The following is a 12,981-nucleotide window of genomic DNA, read 5'->3' on the forward strand; positions in this document are numbered from 1 at the left end:
GGAGGAACAACCGCATGTGTGTTTTTGGGGTTTTTGGAGCTTGTTTTGGCCGTAAACTGCTCATCGGAGGTCGGATTTGAGCACTTTGACATTGTAGACTGGGGTTTTGGGCCGTTCTGGACGCGATGGCGTTGTCCATTTTTCCAAATTCCTCACTCTTTTTTTGCTATTTTGGCTGTGTAATTTTCTCCTATGAGTGAAGCTTCTGCTCCAATTTGTGATTGTATTTGGCAAGTTTTACCTATATTGTGTGAGCTATTTGCCCCATTTGTGTTGGCCCAAGCTCTATGGTATCTAAACATAAAAAATTCTCCTCTTTTGAGCTGAGTTTTTTTGGGTGTGTGTGTGTGTGTGTGTGTCTCTGTGTGGACTGGGTAAAAGGGTAGTCTCTCTCCTCTCACTCCATCGGGGTGTTCCCTGACTCGGCCAGGTGGGTTGTGTAAGCCGAGTGGTGCCCCATAGTGTGTGTGTGTATCTTCCCAAGAGTGTGTGTCAGGTTGTTATAGAGGCGTTCTATTTGTTTCCATCCCGCTCACAACATATTTCTGTGAAGCACGACTTCACTTTCGGCATATTGTATGGAACCTTCCCATGTTTGGAGTATGCTATGAGCACACGACCTTGGGGAATTTCTCCATATGTTTGCAGGGTTTTTCAAGGGGTGTATATGATACACGCGACAACTCTCTCTCGTGTAGCAGAATTGGCTAGGATCCAGATTCACACGAGTTTATCTTCGAAATTTCTAGGCAACGGGTTACGTTCGATTCCAGTTTTTCTTGTTTTTCATGTCTCCACTTTTACTTGAAAATTATTGTTGCTATGCAAAGCAAAGTGCTTTGGCAATCTTACACAAAGCAAGGCTTCTTCCTTGTGCCAAGATACTTCCCATTGACTTGGAATCAAGGGCATTGCCACACAAGTTCGGGGAACTAGCATAATAGGGATATCATCTCATAGAATCCCTACCAATATAGCCGGTGCAAGGTACTTATGGTTTTGGGCTCTCACCTTTGAGGCCGTCACTGTTGCCAAGGGCTTACCACTCTGCATGCAAGGCATGCTAGCTAGGTGAAAATGAACTCCATCATTTCTTGGTTTACGCTTCTGCTATAACACCAGACACTCTGTCAAGGACAAGATAAGTTCTAGATTGTTTGACATGATTTTTGGTTGCTGTCAATGCACAAAAACATTAAAAGGAACCTAAAACTTGGACTTGATTCATAGGAAAAGTGCCCTATTCAAGTCATCCTCGTACAGTCAAGACCCAATACAAGGTAGATGGGTCAAGATTTGACTTGTGTTTTCTGTTGCCTCTCTTGATGAGAGCGTCATACAAATAGATTGTTGTATGCTTATAGAATAAGCTGCAACCAAGGATTTAGATGCACACGAGCACATGGATTTGGTACGCACTACAATAGGTTAAGAAACCTTCCTCAACCCAACATGCTATCTCTTTCTCTATCTTTCTTATTTCTCTCGAAGAATAATGCAGACTTTCTAAGAAGCTTTTGATACATGTTTTGCTCATGAGTTAGCCTGAGCCAAGGTTCTCTAACTCTCAGCTAGAAAGTGGCCAAGATGCACCCAAAGTAGTATTCCTTGGTTCGTTGATTGAACAATAATTTGTTATTGGCATAAGGGCTATGAGCCACAAAGGCTAAAAGCCATTGGCAGACCTAGGGTAAGACCCAACTGTTGGCATTCCTTGGGTGATTGTTCTCAAGATCAAACAAATCTACCAAGTGGAGTACCCATCGACGTTCATGGACAAGCAAGAGTCTTGTCATTATGGATGTTTTGGGTGTCATTTTGGCACTACATGTTTTTAGTGCGACGCTCGAGTTGAATTTTTGATAGTCTTAAACTCACATCAATTTGTTGGACAGAGCGACTCACACACCCATGAAGTGCATGTAAACACTACCTAGATCAACATAATGTCAATCGAGGACACAGATGACACGATAGGCACATGGAGGAAATCTCTTTAGCTTGTCAGCAGGCTGAGACCATCCTACACATACAACACTCTGGAAGGCCAACTATACCACAATCAAGAACCTCACTGCTCTCAACTACACCACCTAGCCACATACACACATACGGAAGGTAACCCAACTAATCAGGCCAGATTCGTAGGAAACTTAAGGAACACCATCCCCTCACTAGGATACACCTGTCCCTAAGCTTCTACACTCAAAACCCTCACTCTAAACCCATCTGCGGAAAACGCGTAGGATGACAGAGCAGAATTTTGAAAGTGCCCCAAACTGAAATTTATGAGTACCTATGCATAGCTTATGTCGCCACGATTCTATAGACTACTAGCACGCAGAAAACAGACATTGTTTGATACACTTACAGCCACAAATAGCTCGTAGATGCGTCGGCGTGGCGCTTCGTCTCGCGTGGAATGCTTGGCGTTGTCGCGTAGCTCTCCTCGAGCCTACAACAATGGTGCAGTTGGATCTCCAATGTTTTGAGCGAGCCGGGCGTAGCGAGAGGATAAAGCTCACGCTCACTCTCTTTCTCTCTCTCACACAGTAGACGGCAACGCTAAAGTTTAGATTATGATAAAAGTCTCTTTTACAAAATGACCTAGGTACCTTATATACTAAGGCTACCTTAGGCTTAACCAAAAATGGGGTTGAAAGGGTCAAATGGCTTTGTATTTGCAATCTGGAAGTGCCATTGCAACCCGGCTTCTGAAACTAGAATAACTACCCACATTACAAATGACGTTTATAGCCATAATCCGCAGCATTTCATAACTCGCAAAAGATAAGACTTTGGTACGAAACTTGAGTTATGTTGTTATGTTGTGTTGTTGACCCAGCGGTCAACACTCCCCCCTTCCGCGTTCATGTCGTCCCCGATATGACCTGATTGTCGATGGCGATGTGGTCATTGCTGTCGTTTTGGCTTCATCTATTGCACTGCTTGTAACTGTGTCGAACCACAACAAGAACTATGATCCATTAGAGCGGACATCTATCATCATAACCATTCATTATTTGAGATCCTCTGATTACTTTTATGTCTGCTCTTCTTCATTGGGGACTTCTTTGTTCTTGTGCAATCATGTTGTTAGTGTTGTCTGTAGCTTTGTCATTGTAGGCTATTCTTCTACTCGCCATTGAGGAGAAGTATGCTATGATATGAAATTGGTGCTCCAATTCATTTGTCAATGGATTTGAGTAGCATTTCCTTATTGTTGATATAGAAGGAATATGTACAAGAGGATGTTGATTGGTGTCTTTAGATTAGGGTCTAAAACCTGGATGACCAAAGGGAAAAACCCGATGGGAAAAAAATGCCTTTGGTATACGCTCTTATAGGAGTTGAGCAGTTGAACGTGAAGTACATGTTCATGAAAGGTGAGTGCTTGGGTGAAACATGGAAAGAGTGCCTGATGCAAGTGCTAATTATGGGACACTCTATATGCCTATGAGAAATTTGTCAACATAAGCATGCAATGTGAAAGAAGGAGATGATGGGTGTTTCGAGGAATAAATGTAGCACATGTGACATCAAAAGATGTCTCAATAGCTTCCACCTTTCCAAGAAGGGTTATCGATGTAAAAGTTTCTCCACTTGTATCTCACTGTGCTCAGTATGTGAGTGTCTTTTGGACCTTCTCCTTCACTTCACCAGACTTAAGTACTTAGACTTTGACTCTTTTGCTCACCTATACCAGCATGAGCGACACAACTTAAATATGCTCAACTCTTCCAGCTCGAGCAGTACCTAGAATAGCTAAGACGCTTAGACCACAGAGAATATTACTTGAAGCTTTGGGACTAACACCTCACTCATTTTGTGGCTTAGCTACTCGACTCTGACTTTTATGACTTGTCGGTTGCCTGTTGACACTACTTTGTGACAAGTTCTTCGACTGTTGTAGTGGCTGCTGAGACATACTTCGTGAAGTTTCATCGTTTCCCTGTACCTTCTGCTCTTTGTAGTGCTCAGGCCTCTCGTCAGTCTTTTCTTCATGTGGATTATAGATTTTTTTAAATTTTTTTCTTAATAATAAACAAAGAAAATCTTAAAACAACTCAAAAAAAGAAAAATCATTCAAATAGAAATCTAAATGCTATGTACACTATACACATGTCCCGAGGGGATCATATATGGATTTTGTCCCCATACTCCTCTATAACACTACTATGAGGGCATATACTCTAAATTTCGTCAAAAAATTATCACAATAAAATGCCAAAAATTCAATGCATCTCACAAAACATTGCCCTCTAGTAGTCATAATGTTAGGTCTGCATTCAGAATGCCTCCCCCCTTCCTATTTGGAGTCATCCTTTAGGGTATCGCAAAGGGTATGTGTTGTGCTTGGGCAATTAAAAGTTGTGCCTATGCAGGCCTTGTAATGTAGCCCTATTATGCATACACAGTCAATGCATGGAAAAGATTTATGTTGTGCAAGATGTGGGTATAAGCAATTTTCTTATTGGCATTTGTTGGCGAGGCTTCCTATTCTAAGCAATGTAATGGTCTTTGAAGCACCTGTATCGTTGCTTGATTGAAGCGACTTGCTCTCTTCTAACTGTACTGTAATCGTAAGAAGAATTGTAAGAATTCAAGCGGCGATGCGCTGACAACAGTTTTGTCGTTTTTCTTTGGGACCCATTTCTTTGCGATTATTTTGTTGCTGGCTCTCGTTTGGGAACCCATACTTGCCCGTGCTTCGTTTGTGTTTGAAGAGACTTCTTTGGGATCCACCTTTTCATTGTGTGAGTCAACAGTGGTCTTTGCTTCAGCCCTTGTACGCTTTGTTGGGGATGGGATTCAGGCTTTGAAAGTTGATACTGTGGTTGTTTTGGAACCCAAATGAATTCCTGAATTTTTTGTGCTTGAATCAAATTCTTTGGAGCCCAAACCTGAGTTGTGAAAGCTTGCGACTTTGTGATATTCTTACCCGTTCGTGCACGCTTTCCTTGCTTTTGTTTTGGTCTTGGATCTTGTGATTTGTCATTAGAGATCTTTGTCTTCTTGATCCATATCTGTTTTTGACCGATCTGGCTTTTTGGTATCCAGATTTGTCGAGCTTTTTGGCTTTGACTTGTTGTCCTGTTCTTTTGACCTGTCATGGTTGTTGCTGAAGGGGTTGATGATAGTGATGGCCTGAGTTGATGATAAGGGTTGTCGTAAGATTCATCACTATCGCTACTATCCTTAGCAAGGTTGACTTCTTGTACTTTCCCTTGATTTTTTGGTTGGTAGTGGAAAGTTACTGTCTGTTTGCTCGTGGGTGGTAGTTTCTTGGAGGACTTTTCTAGCCCATTGATTAGAGCATTGTTAGCTCGTTGCTCTGGTCGTATTCCTCCTAGCTGAGTCTTTGCATCCTTATTAGGAGCCATGTATGAGGATGCTTGTGGTGGTTGTTTTTTCACTGAGGACTTTGGAATCCACTTTTGATGCACTTTATTCGTGTAGCGATGACATTGATTCCCGGGTCGTTGATCTTCTTGAAGCTCGAAGTGTTCTACAGAGTCATATAACTCGTCTTCTTGTTCATCTTTTGATTCTGCACATTTCTTTGTTTGCTCCTATTTCGAGAGCTTGTTGATGTCTGGATCTCTTCGTTTTCCTGGATTACACTCACTGCAAAATAAGGAATGACATCATAGCCATTTTCATCACAAAACTTTGTTGTGGGAGCATCCTCCACGGCGCACACGTCCAGAGTAGCCAAGATGTGTTCCCATCCGAAAGGCTCTAACTCTTCTTCAGGAAATGGTTCTGGGATATAGTCCCTATCCTGGATAACCTGTTCTAGGATACATTCCTCACGTTTCAAGCTACCACATTGTGAAGCTCCACACATCCACAATTCTTTAGGCTTACCTAACCAAGCTGGAAGTTCTGATCCTGCTACTGTGGCGGAATCAAACTCCTCAACCGGTGTTCTCGTCACATCCCTATAGCTATGGTCCCTCAAGTTTATCTTTGTTATGGTTTCCATATGTCTCAGGTATATATGATCATAACCCCAATCTTGGACCATTTTCAGTTGTCGCATGAATGGTCTTCCCAGAATGATGTCATAGTTGTTCTTCTTGCCAAAGTCAACAACAACAAAAGTGTGTTCATATTCAATGCCACAAGTACTTTTTCTAGCAGTCCTAGGGGCTTTTCCTTGTGTCCGTGTGCAAGCTGCACGGTCATTCGTATGGATATCAAGGCAGGTTTTTCCCATTTTTTCCAAACCTCTTTGGTTGCAATGGCTACACCAGCTCCACTGTCAAGGATTGCCATGGTTTTTACATTATTGAATTCCACAGGAAGGGTGGTGTTTCCCTCTTCTCCCTCGTAATACTCGCCTACCTTGTTTAATGGCACTGTCCTAGTATTTAGTTGAGGCATTTCAAGCTCTTTGATGCCTTCCTCGATTTGAGTCATTGGGGTTTTTACACCAAATTTCTCTAGACATTTACCCACATTAGCCCACATGTTTGGTCTTATTCTGAGCAACTCGACTAACATTATAGTACAAGTGACTGGGGTAGATAGAATATCTACTAGCCCCTTTGAATCGATGGCTTTGTTGGGAGTTAGTCTCTGTGATGGGACTGCAACCACATCTGACTTGGTCTCGTACTCTCCCATGTAGGACGGTAGTGTTCTTAGCGAATGGGGTTGACTATCCATAGATTGTACAGATCCTTTGTCGCCCCAATACGATCGCACGCCTAGATTCATTTGAGATCCAGTCTCAAATTCCGCTATTGGTGGTAGAAACACTCCTCGTTCATCACCAATCTTGTCTACTTGTCTTCTTAGGTCATCGGCTTCATTGGCCTCTCTGACTTGTTTCCACAATTTGACCATCTATCTCTTTACAATCCTCAGGTATAGTTTGGTGAAATCCCTCGGAAGAGTTATCCGTGGTATTCAGTACTATCCTTGGTTCTAATGATGGGTCTTTGAGGTTTGGTCTGTGCTCATGACTAGAATCTGGCTCTTTTAGTTCCTGGTTTGGTGGAATTACTTGTGTAGGCATGACACGGATCACATCCTCAGGTTTTGCAACTGGTGGTTCTAGTAAAGCTTGGGCTCTTTGAATCATTTTCTGGCACATTTCAAGGCACATCTGGTTCCACATAGGGATATGTCATCCAACTGTGTTCTAGGGTTTGGTTGTTTTTGAGCCTCACATCATAGGCTTTCAAGAGGGCATCTAATATCTCATTAACCTTCTCTGCCAACACAGATCCTCTTGAACTAGCACTTCTCGGTTTCTCATCCGTGGATGGTTCTTCTAGAGGTTTAACCATTTGTGTAAGAGAAGATGCCTCCTTTTCCTCATGTTGTTTTATCTTCTCCTCAGCTTCGGTAAGCTTCTCAGCTAGGGATTTTCGCTCTCGTTCCCTGCGTGCTTTCATCCTAGTATTTCTAGCTTTCCAACTATTTCGTTTGCTCTTGGTTTTCTGACTAGGTGCGTCTGTCTTTGGTCCATCATCTGTTTTTGGACTCGTGTCACTTTCCGTGTTCTTTGTCTCTAGATTCTCATCAACTTTCTTTTGAGCTTGTGCTCTCGTAACTACTTGAACTGGTACAACATTTTCATTTTTTGAGCTACTAGGGAGCTGAACAATCCCTGATACATTTGTCGTGATTTTCCTGATTTGGTTTGGGTTTTTTGGGCGATCGGGGATCAAGTGAGTGATGCCACACTCAAGACAATAGGCATTTACTTCAGTGATCTCCGTATGAGGACATTGTTTGACCAAGTGGTTGTCACGACTTTTGTGACAATCTGTCTCTGGTTGAGGAGATTATTTTAGCATTTCCTCTTGGCTATAAGCAAGCTTTGACCTAGATAAGCTGCTATTTTCAATGAATCACAATGTCCTTTCGTCCATTTCATACCTTCTTTCTTTCGACTGAAACCCAGGAGGTGGAGGTTGTACCGGCCTCACCACTCCATGTGTTTCTCTCACATTTTGTTGCTCCGAAGGGTAGTACTCACTTTGGTTGCTATACCACATTGTAGCTGGAACTGGTGTTGGTTTATTTGATGCTTCCATCATTGGCATGTATCTCATGTCTACCGGCATTCTAGCACCTGGTAGCGGAGGTTGTTGTCCTAAGACAAGCTGTGGCCTTAAAACTCCTACTGGTCTTGGCGCATTCCCCGTAATGTATCTAGGTGGATTAGGTGCTTCTGGAACAGGTTGTACATACCTCTCCCTAGCATTTTCCATGCTATAATAGAACTCTTCCCCCGTATGGTTTGTCCATTTTCTCTCAATTTCACACCACTTCGGCGCTCCCGAATCAGACCTTACAAGAGGAATCAACCTCTTGACCAAGTCGTCGATAAGCTTTTCTTGATCAATAGATGCCGTTGGCTTGGCAATGGACTCACTTATCTGTGAAACACTGTGCTGAGAGGATGTGTCATCTCCTTGACTCTTTAAGTCATTTTCTTTGTATGCCTCACAATTATCCACTAGATAAAGAGCTTCTTTGATCAACTCGTTTAGTGTCATCCTCTTTATCATATGCAGATCCTTCTGAAGGCCCGCATGTCTCATTCCCTGGATAACGATCAACATCAGTCGTGCTTGCGTATGTAATTCCGCTCTCGGACAGAGCTTAACATATCTCTTGAGCCATAATGATGCTTTGCGTACTGATTCATTCTCTATCTGTTTGAATCTATGGATTTGCGAGACCGTGTTGTGAGCAATGCCTTTTGGCGAGAATTCTTCAATAAACTCCTCAAACATCTCATCTAGGGTCTCAAAATCCCATTTTTCCACCAAGTCGAACCATGTAGTTGCATCATCTTCTAGAGTCAATCCAAATCACGCAAACTGTGTCGCAAAATCTGAAACTTCCTCTGCTCTAATCACTCTTCTAAAAGCTGTTACGTGATCTCTCGGATCTTTATCTCCGGAGTATTTTTTGTTTACCCATTTCTGGACTTGGGATGGTCTAACTCGTCGATTGTCTACAAGTCTAACCAGAGACTCTCCCAATCCTTCTCTCGTTATCGCTCTTGAAGGGAATCCTGGTGGCTCTCTTCTTGGAATTCCTATAGGAATTCTCGTGTTTGGTGGAGGCATTTGTGGTCCTTCATTGACCAAATATCCACCTCTTTCTAGTATAGTTTGTGGATTTGTGCTTTCTACAACTCTGTATTCTCGTCCATACTTGTCGACAACTATAGATCTCCATTGACAGTCGACTCCGTATGTGTAGACATATAAGAGCTTGTAATCCGTTATCTCTTCTAGGTATGGATCTGAGCACCTATAAAGATTGACCTCATTGTCCTCAATGTATCTATATAGTCCTTCACTCTCATGACCAATCATCCAATCTCTCTCAACAATATGGATCTTTATCAATTTCAAGTTTGGACGATCCATTGTGCGAGGATATTCCTCTATCGTCGGGATCTCCAAGCTTGTGTAAGCTGCGTTTGAATCTAGGGTAGACATGATTTGTGGGCTGAAGAGCTTTTTCTTGGTTCAAGTAGACTTAGTCCACTGTGTTCAAGTGCTTTGGTTAGGGAAAAGTCGAAACTATGTCCAAAACCGCAACCGTTTCGTCACAATTCTCGCAAATTGTCGCTTTTAGACACCCCTAACTCGCGGATGTATTTTGAGGCCTCGCGGATGTATTTAACAATCAAAACGCTCTCAGAATGTATTTACCAATCAAAACCCCTAACTCGCGGATGGTAAATACATCCTCGCAAATTGTCGCTTTTAGACACCCCTAACTCACCGTTTTGATTGACAACTGCATTCTTGTCTTTGCTTGGTAAATAGGCCAAACAAGGTCCAAATTCACTTTTGAAAAAAGTTTTGGAATCCTTGAGACACTTAGAATCTCCCTATATGGCCAAAGTAAAATTTTGACCACTTTATGACCCTGGAGACATCGTACGCGTAGGATGTCTTTTTGCTCTGTTTCAGCTCAAACCTGCACTGTAGCTTCCCCTTGATGTGCTGATCTCATAGCTCTTTTTACTTTTTGATTCTGACACCTATAGGTTGGTCAAATGATCAAGAATCTGCTCCAGAAGCCTGATGTCTGTTCTGATGAATTCCTAAGTCAAATCAACTCCAAATTGGACCAAAATTGACTAGGAGGCTTGCCTAAGGCTATACAACACCCTGCTATGTCCACAGTTTGAATTTGGCATCTAAATCATGCCTTAGACATCCTACGCATAGGATGTCTAACTGCTCAAAATTGCCCCAAATTTGAACCACAGCCTCTCCTTAAGGTGCTGATCACTGTGGTATGCTCAGAGGTTGATTTGGAGTGCTAAATCATGGTGAAGACATCCTACGCGTAGAATGTCTAAGTGCTTAGAATTGCCCCAAACTTGAGCCACAGCTTCCCCTTGATGTCAGCAACCCAATGCTATGCTTAGATTTTAATTTGGATGTCAAAAGACCCCAAAACTAGCTATCCTTGCCTTTTTCAGTCAAAAATGCTAAAGTCTGTTCAATCTTCCCTTTCACTGACCCAAATGAGATGAAATTTATCACATGCACTCAATACAACATTTAGAACATGCCTATGGAGTCATTCTATGGTTTGGTCTCAAAATTAGGCCTTGGACACAATTTGGGTAGGATGTCTGGCAATTTTCGTCTTTTGGTCTTATCCTGTCAAGATATGGTCAAGTTCCCCTTTCCAGGTGAAAATAGGGTAAAACCTACCTTCTAAACACACTGGTAACCTCAGATTTTTAAAATTTCCACCAGATCACCCTGTAGACATCCTACGTGTAGGATGTCTACTGCGGATTTTTTGAGACTGAAGTGTCCCTGATGCTTCCTTATGCTCTCAGCAAGTGCAAGTACGCTTCACAATTGCAAAAACATGCAAAAATCACTCAATTAAGACTTTGCTGAAATTTTACGTTTTTTGACTCCGCCTTTTGGCTTTTGGTCAACAAAAATAGGGAAAAACACCCAAGTCAATATGTTACTAGGGTAAAACCTACTCTCTGAACCCACTGGTGCAGTCAAAATTTTCAAATTTGGTATCCAGAACCCCCTTGAGACATCCTACGCGTAGGATGTCTATGTTTACATAATTGCAGGTTTTCTTCACAGAACCCTAGCAAATGCTCTTTTATATGCACATCATCAGTCAGTCATACAAAAATATCCACAAAAGCTTGTTTAATGCATTTTTACCCTCAAAAGCACACTTTTTCGTGATTTCAAATGCAATCAAGCACTTTAGAAATATAATTCAGTGCTGAATAGCTCTAGATTAGAATCAGATCACTTACCTAAAGCTACTCCTAAAAATCATATGGGGTTTTGTATCTATGAGTAGAAAAACGCTTCACTGCGCCACACACGGACTAGTAAACGCTTTTATCACCTCACAAATCACTCGACCACCAACAACTACTCTAATCCACAAATCCTAACTAAACCTATCTAGTCGCAGACCCTCGGCAAGACACACGCTTCCTGGCTATCCACTTGATCGCGGAATATCCTCTTCCGGATCTACTTAAGAAAAACGCTTTCTTTAGCCGAAACTAAATCAAGCAACCATCACACGAATGTTAGTAGGAAACCTACTTAGGTCCTTGTGTCCCCAACACCGGCGCCAATGTTGGACGGAGCGACTCACACACCCATGAAGTGCATGTAAACACTACCTAGATCAACATAATGTCAATCGAGGACACAGATGACACGATAGGCACACGGAGGAAATCTCTTTAGCTTGTCAGGCTGAGACCTTCCTACACATACAACACTCTGGAAGGCCAACTATACCACAATCAGGAACCTCACTGCTCTCAACTACACCACCTAGCCACATACACACATACGGAAGGTAACTCACCTAATCATGCCAGATTCGTAGGAAACTTAAGGAACACCATCCCCTCACTAGGATACACCTGTCCCTAAGCTTCTACACTCAAAACCCTCACTCTAAATCCATCTGCGGAAAACGCGTAGGATGACAGAGCAAAATTTTGAAAGTGCCCCAAACTGAAATTTATGAGTACCTATGCATAGCTTATGTCGCCACGATTCTATAGACTACTAGCATGCAGAAAACAGACATCGTTTGATACACTTACGGCCACAAATAGCTGGTAGATGCGTCGGCGTGTGCGCTTCGTCTTGCGTGGAATGCTTGGCGTTTTCGCGTAGCTCTCCTCGAGCCTACAACAATGGTGCAGTCGGATCTCCAATGTGTTGAGCGAGCCGGGCGTAGCGAGAGGATAAAGCTCCGCACACTCTCTTTCTCTATGACACACAGTAGACGGCAACGCTAAAGTTTAGATTATGATAAAAGTCTCTTTTACAAAATGACCTAGGTACCTTATATACTAAGGCTACCTTAGGTTTAACCAAAAATGGGGTTGAAAGGGTCAAATGGCTTTGTATTTACAATCTGGAAGTGCCATTGCACCCCGGCTTCTGAAACTAGAATAACTACTCATTACAAATGTTGTTTATAGCCATAATCCACAGCATTTCATACTCGCAAAAGAGAAGAGTTTGGTACGAAACTTGAGTTATGTTGTGTTGTTGACCCAGCGGTCAACACAGTTGATCTATCCCACGAAGTCTAGATGCAGCAAACAGTTGAGACAACATGGCTGTCCATAAGAGCTAGACATTTCACTTGTGTGTATCGCCTGCTCTCTCTATAGCACTATTAGTGTCTATGGATGCATAGTTTTGGGGTACAACCCTACGGGTGATTATTAACTCACGCCATGGGCATTGAGAATCACAGTTTGATCTATCACAGTTTGATCTATCACAGTTTGATCTATCACAGTTTGATCTATCACAGTTGTACTTTCAAGGAAAGAAGTCCGCAATTTACCACAGGGTAGTGGACACATTCAAACTTTCCAGTTGATTCCAATCATTTTTGTACACGGTCGACTATGTTAGTTATCGTTAAACTGCTAATCGAGTAGTTTCTATCAAGGTTCTT

The sequence above is a fragment of the Adiantum capillus-veneris genome, chromosome 16, assembly GCF_014529385.1.
Source record: "Adiantum capillus-veneris isolate H3 chromosome 16, ASM1452938v2, whole genome shotgun sequence".
Classification (NCBI taxonomy): domain Eukaryota; kingdom Viridiplantae; phylum Streptophyta; class Polypodiopsida; order Polypodiales; family Pteridaceae; genus Adiantum; species Adiantum capillus-veneris.